The sequence below is a fragment of the Coptis chinensis genome, chromosome 7 (assembly GCF_015680905.1).
Source record: "Coptis chinensis isolate HL-2020 chromosome 7, ASM1568090v1, whole genome shotgun sequence".
Lineage (NCBI taxonomy): Eukaryota > Viridiplantae > Streptophyta > Magnoliopsida > Ranunculales > Ranunculaceae > Coptis > Coptis chinensis.
In genome coordinates, this window is record NC_141462.1 from 92,335,433 (window position 1) to 92,342,980 (window position 7,548).

At 39.2% G+C, this 7,548-nt stretch overlaps 1 long non-coding RNA gene across 1 annotated transcript; it reads right to left on the reverse strand.

The window, feature by feature from the left end:
- Nucleotides 1-6,924: 6,924 nt before the first annotated feature.
- Nucleotides 6,925-7,548, reverse strand: LOC147490002 (uncharacterized). Its single transcript, XR_015203208.1, has 2 exons — nucleotides 7,239-7,548; nucleotides 6,925-7,135 (listed from the first exon to the last, which is right to left on the reverse strand). It is a non-coding gene; the product is annotated as an uncharacterized LOC147490002 (long non-coding RNA).

Below are 7,548 nucleotides of genomic sequence, written 5' to 3' on the forward strand. Positions count from 1 at the left end.
TCATCGGTCTCGCGAATCGGTAGACTCTGTGGCTGGCCTAACCACATTCAACCCCGTATGGTACGGTGGTGCCCTCCACTGTGGTGCCTCTTTGGATGACCGGGCCTATACATCTGTTATGCGACCTCGAACCACTACCTTGGTAAACCTGCGCTTCTTTCCCGTGATCCCGCCTACCCCCGAGATGTCGATTGCCTTACCCTTCCAACCCTCTTGCCTCTCAGAGCAATAATCGATCATCCACTCTTTCAATACCTTGAGCCCTTCTCACAGCCTCAAAGATAAGAATCAATCAAGGACCGACATCTTGCTCTGCAGATATACGGTTTCAGCCCGTCAATGAATTTCCTCGCCTTAGCTTTTTCCGTGGAAATCAGCTCCTTCCCGTATCGTGAAAGAATAGTGAACTTCTCTTCATATTGCCCCACTGTCATGTTTCCTTGTTCTAACTTGAGGAATTCCATTCGCTTCTTAGCTCTCGCCGCTTCGGTAACATACCTCAAAAGGAAGAGTTCCTCAAACTTAGCCCAACTCATAGGAAACGTCTCCCACGCCCTTAACACCGATCCACCGGTGTTTGGCTTCACCTCTAAGCATGAAGGCGTGACCAAAGTAACCCGTTCCGCATCGGTACACATCATGGAGTCCAAAGATACTAGCCATGTCTAACAACCAATCTTGGCTACTTTAACCTCGAAGACCCCACAAATTTAGGTGGACGTAGCCTGATGAAATTTGCAAGCAGAAACCCCGATTGACTTTGCACTGGTGGTCTGAACTCCTCAACTCTCACTGTGGTTGGGGATGCTACCTCTGGTGTTACACCAGGTGGAATAACAGTGGATGTCAGAAGAGGTTGGGGCTCGTTCCTACTAGCCCTCAAACTTTCGATCTCAGCTCTCATCTCATTTTGTGCTTGAGCCATTTGATTCATCATAGCGAGGAGCCTATCCATTCGGTCCTCCCGACCACGATCCGTAGCATCATCACCACTAGTACTTTCCGGATCCATGGTGACTATTCTGCACATACACAAAGAGCCAACTCAGTGTATGATAAATTAGAGAGAGAGTTCTCGAAATTATGCAAGAGGCGCAGGTCGCGCCTTATGGAACTCACATGCACAGAATGAGCGCGAGTAGAATTTCAAGAGATGAGCGCAGGTGCGCTCCTACAGAGGGCAGGTCGCGCCTTGCACCTCGAAATGAAAATTCACTCTCGACCTTATGGTGTCCGATTCGTCAAATTTTTCCGACACGTGTCCGCGCTCTCCGCTGTGACAAGACAACTACCCGTGCGACGTCTCGACATTGCTAAGCTAGTATTAACGCTTAATGGAACGTAAATACTACTTAGGGTTTTATCGGGTTCCGACTAAAACTTATAAAACGCGTCACAACCGAGTCCCCCCACTACAGCTCCCAGACGGATCTAATAGTGGGACGCCTCGATACCGCGTCGTTTCGTCACCGAGACCCAAAGACACATCTCAGGGACGATGAGTGAATCTCGAGGGTCGACACCACCACAATTCTACCAAAATTTCGCAGAGTTTCCTTTGTTTAATCGACCCCGTAAACCCTAAACCCGTCATATAAACCTCGTCATAACACGGAAATCCTAAACTACAACCTTCCAACAACCATATATATACAACCCAACCTTCTAAACAACATTATATACATCCACCCTTTGTTTTAAGTGTAACTCGCTACCGAATACATCAAATAAATACATCAAAAAAGCGGAGCTCTATAAATATACAACCAAAAGAAAAGAGCTATGCTCATTATATACAAAGAAAAGAATAACCCCTAGCTTATCTATCTGACCCAAAAGTATAAACTTGACTCTGCTCTCTCGTCAAGCATAAGGGAATCCTCCCAAATCCCCATAACCCTCATCGCTAGGGTTAGGAAAAGCCTCCTCCAAGAATCGGCTCGTGCGAAATGTTAAGTAGGATGAGCAACAACGATGCCCAAGAGAAACACACATAACCAATAAATAGTCTACTTATAGAAAACATTTAAAACATGCGTGGTTTCTATAATAGTATTCAAATATTGTGACTATGTATATATACATCACTAACTAGCGTAAATCATCTCGACATGCTTCATTGATATACAAAATAGAGTTTGCACATTCATCATACAACTATTGTGGTTTGCGATCCTATTAGAATGGTGGTACGACCGGGTACTCATCATCCACATGCAATCTCGGTTCAGTACTTTCCAGTGTGAACCATGCACCATTGTTTTCCTGATTTTACCGGCAGGGAGCTAAAATGCCGTTGTTGTGTTCGTACACACAAAATTCCCAAAGCTTTTAGGGCTCGGGTGGGCCCTGTGACCACGACCCCCAAACGGGCTGTCACCTAATTTACGGTGGTCAACCGCGTTCGACGACCGCAGATCGCGGGGATCCTCGACACACATTCGTGAGTGGACTAAACTCTCACTCCTCGCGTCTAAAACCTCATCGAGGTAGCATGTAACCCCACACAAGCTAATCACCATACAGCGTGACACGTACAAACATGGTTATCTAGAAAAGTAGAAAAGGAATTTCCGGACTACATCCAATGATGCATCCCTTTAAAGGTGGCCCACCACCTCGAAGGTGTACACCCAGTTGGAATCCTAGAGCTTAACGCCGCCTCCGAATTTCGACAACGGTTCCTTCTTTATAGAATTCACAATTCCTTTTCTAAATCCCTCGTGATAAGCATAGTAATATCTATATATATACTCAGATTACCCGATTGTTTTCAAATACTCTATTTACATATTTAGTTTTTCTTTTAAAACTGTTGGTTTCTTTATGTGAGTTCCTCGATTTCCCACCATCGAAGTAAAACAACCTATGACTCCCAAACGGGCTACTCATAGTAAATAACAACCGATGATTCCTAAACGGCTAATCATCGTAAATAACCACCTAAACTCTATCCGGGGACAATCCGTAACCTCACACATATTTACAAACAACCGGGTAATCCTCACCAGAGATACAAAATCCATCTCTCTCTCTCTCCCATCGGAGACAAGAGACGCCTTGAACCCTTCCCAAAACCAGTTTTTTCTTTTAACAAAAAAGCAAATCTCCGCTACCCCGATTTTACCAAAAAAACTATTTCACACGAAAGCTATCTATATATACAGTTTATATCGAGGAAATACAGTGCAAAACATGAATATCATATATACATGCATGGTTGATAAGCAACTATCTATTTCCTATTTAAACAATTCAAATCATGCATGAAAATAAGCAGACTATATATTGGTATGTAGGTTCCTACCTTAGCAAGCTCCGTTCTCCTCAAGCCCACTTAACTAAATCCAGCCCGCTTAACCGAATCCAACTCCTATAAAATCATATAAGCCCAATCGTAAATCTATTAGAACCCGAAGAAGACAATTAATATTTCCTTTCAACATAAGTCGAAAGAAATAATTACTCGTTGATTATATTAACCACTAACGTAATTATTAACGTACTACCCTTCTAGTTACCAAAAGTTTTGTTCTAGACTGCTATAGGCCACCACAAACCGTTACAGAACACCGACAGGCTGCTGTCAGGCAGTCTGACTACAGGCCATTTCCAGTTCTTACATATATTTTCTCAGTAACTTAACCCCTTTAGATGCTTCGTATTCACTCTCCTCCCATCCCACACAAATTTCCATTTGTAATAAGATCCCAATCCAAGTCCAAATTTCCACTACAACCCATTCCACACCTTTCGGTTCATATTAAATCTAATAACAATTACTGTCGTGTTCCTTATCAATCGTGCATTACTGAATCAAATCCTAAACAAGTTTAGACTAACATAACTTCTTTAAATTAAAGTGAATATAGCAATTCTTACCGAGTCAGCAAGCAAAATCGCTCCTAGCTTGCTGCTCCACCAAAATCGCTCCACTTTGTCGCCACCCACAGCTGCTGTCGACATAACAACCACCCCATTCAATTATCTTTCATCCAATACCACTAATTAACTCGAAATCGAGTTTACACTATCGATTTGTAGGCGAAATTCACTAACCTTTCGCGAAACACGACGCACTCCAAGAATATTTTGCTCCACCACTATTTCCCTCCACTTTAACTCCTCCAAACTGCCACTGCCGACCTTCAACACCCCCAACACAATCAATTTCAGCATTACAACCTCAAGCAATCGAAATTGAAGCTAACTATTTATTTGAAACGAATTCAAACTCACCTCTCAAAAAATCGCGCCAATTCCAAACGTTTTGAATCCCCACACTTGCTTTGAGTGTTGTTAGGGATTAGTTGTTCAATTCTTAGGTTGAATCGGGTGGAGAGGAATTCACACCACCGTCACGCTGATTTGGCCGGGATGCTCGAATTTCCAAGAGATTTAGAATTCTCTCACTTCATTCTAGTGTTTCTAGGTTTGAGGGCGAAGAATTTATGGTTGGATCGATGGAAATTGAGAGAATTTTGATTTCTCTCTCCTAGGGTTTTTGAAAGGTGCGAATTGGGGAAGAAGAGGTGCGATTTGATTTCGCGATTTTTGTTTTTTTTTTTTTTTTTTCTATTTGGGCCGCGATATATTTAGGCCCAAGCCCAATATATCCTAATTATACTTAACGTCCTACTTAGACTCCTAACCACTAACGAATTTGACGTCGCGTCGTAATTATTTTTCCGGCTCATCCCGTTAAATTTAATCTTCTATATTCTATCTCACCGCATGCTATAATGATGACCCAATCATGCGTGTAAGTCGTTAACTTCAAAGCCTTTCAAGACGCTAGAAAACCGCTAACCGCCATTTTTGTCAAATTTTCAGTATAAGATTTGCTCATCTAACGGGCTTAGAGTCGGAGTTAAGTTTGATAAAGTTACGACGTTTGAAATATAAACCCGACGACCAATTTACATAAATGACCCTAGATTTATTATGAAATTTTTAAAAAATACCCTTAATAATAATTCAGGTCTTTACAAGGAGGCGGTGGTGAACTTATGCTAATGGGAGAGGTGGAAGAATAGAGGGGTATAATAGATAATATAATTTTTTAAGGGTGAGTTTATAGATGTAACAAGGGGAGAATATTAACACTCTAAAATTATTGTTTAATGGTACCAAAAACATAAAATTGTACACCCCACCAATTAACAGCTAATTTTATGTCAATTTAGAGTTGGTTATTGTATTTAGAGTCAATTATCAATTACATGAAAGATGCATTATAATTAGAGCATACAATCGGAATTAGAACAAATTAGGCATTTTATTAAATGCCCAAGTCTTATCTCAAAATTAGGGTTTGACCTCAAACTTTAACTATAAATTAGAGTTTGGTCCTAAGGGTAAATGTGTCAATATATAAATAAAGATGAGTAATCGTCAATTTTGGCCTAAATGCAAATAAACGATCAATTGGTGACCAACTGCAAATTATCTAATTAAAAAGTGGCCCAAAAGCTAAATAGCCCTAGATTGTTTGATATGATAATTATTAGACTCAATAAAATGTTTCATTTAGGTTGATTTTTGACTTAATATCTATCTAACAAAATAAGGAAGTGTGGGATCCAAAATGCCCCATCCAATGGTAGATAATCATTCTCACCAAAATATGACTTGGCAGATCCAAATGTTTAGTAGGTCTGTGCAATTTTGTTAAGTGCAATCAATACCATGGGATCTATCCAAAAATTAGCCAAAAGTAAAAAATTGCGGCTGGACTTATAAACTGTTAAGCCTCCAAATTTGATATGGTACGGCACAATTGGCTGACCCAATTGATGCTATTAGGCTTATGGATAATGGGCAATTGGGCTGACCTTGTGCCAAAGGCGCGACGTGTTGTTTTGTGCCGAAGGCACGCATACTCCTTGCGCTGAAGGCACAACGAGTTGTCGGGAGTAGCGCGGCAATATATTTGTTAACTAGCATATTAAGCCTTTCTTTAGCTTTTCAGAAACCACAAATCCTTTACCCTTTTAAAAAACAAAATAAAAATAAAAATCAGCCTACCCATCTTTGAATGAGTCTAAGAATAGAGATGAAATGAAGAATAGAAAAGAGAAAGACCTGTAAAACCAAGAATTTGTTAGTTGCTTTAAATAAGAAAAGAAAGTTTCCATCCAAAGAAAAATAAATAAATAAAATTAGAACTCCAAAAACAGAATCAAAAGAGTCAAAAGCAAAAAATAAATAAAAAAAATAGTTAAGGATGGAAACAAAGTGTAGAAATAAAGTAAGAACAAGATTTTCTCTAGTTACATAATATGGATACTCTATTATCTCAGACTTGTCATTTTTAAAAATCTATTTCCTTCATTCTTAAACCATCTCTTAATCCCTGCAACACCTAATAAAGATATCTAGCTCAATTAGGAATAGATTAGTGTGATAGTAAGTGGAAGATGTGTTTGATCGACTTCGGCTTTCTTGTGTGTCATTGAGATTGTAAGGTAAAGTGTACCCACTGTGCACTGGAGTGAGCAAAACTTGAGTAAAAAAATCAGAGTGTTTTTGTTTTAACATATATGTGAAGACCCTACTTAAGGACGTTATTCTAAAGTTTTAAACGAACCTATTATTGCATTTCATAGAATAGTTCATTATATATATGTTTATCCGTAAATGATTGATTATTATGCACGTATTAACTTAAATTTCGAATTTATTATTCTGTATTCATTGATAGTGAGATGTACAGATATTTGAGAATAAAGTAGGAAACATTAATTTTATTTCTTAGTCGTTGTGGTATAGATAAAATTTGTAAATACCTTCTCTGGAAAACTCTCACAAGGCTATAACTCGTCCACGATGAAAATATATGGGATCCATAGGAGATTTGTAAAAAAAATGTGCTTTATTTCATAAAACTGATAGAAGTATTATATTGTTGAACAACTGCCCATAAGACAAAATAGGGATTTCAATCTCTATGATTGATTTGGAGTAAAGAATCAAGGGTCACACTGGAGAGCTAAGTATGTGCATGTGCAAACGTTCCCGGAACATTGGCCTGAACCAGACATAAGTTCACAAACTTGCTGGCACTGGGTTTGACATGTATTTAGATTAGTATACTTCTTGACACAAACTTTCTTACGCGCCCCTTGCGCTTCACCTGTCCACCGAAATAAATAAATCAGATACTTGAACAATAATTACTTGGTGCTCAGACCATTATTGTCACTTTTTCTTGAATTCGAAATGAATAGTTGGCTTACCAGACCAGACGAGAGAGAAAACCAACAAGATGGTGAGAATTAGGTACACTGTCTTCATTTTCACTTGGTGCTTAGTTTCTGCTTCCAAATGGGTCACTTGGTGCTCAGACGTCCAAATGGCACGAATTTATATAGGTAGAGATTGTCAAAATCCTGAAAATTAAAATCAAGTTGTGAATATCTCATAATATTATCTCTATTTATTAGTTATCCTCTTTTTGAAAAGATCTCTTGTAGTCGTTATGATCAAACAATCAAAACGTACAATCACTTTTATGACTTTCCCTACGAGGTACATTAATACCGAGAT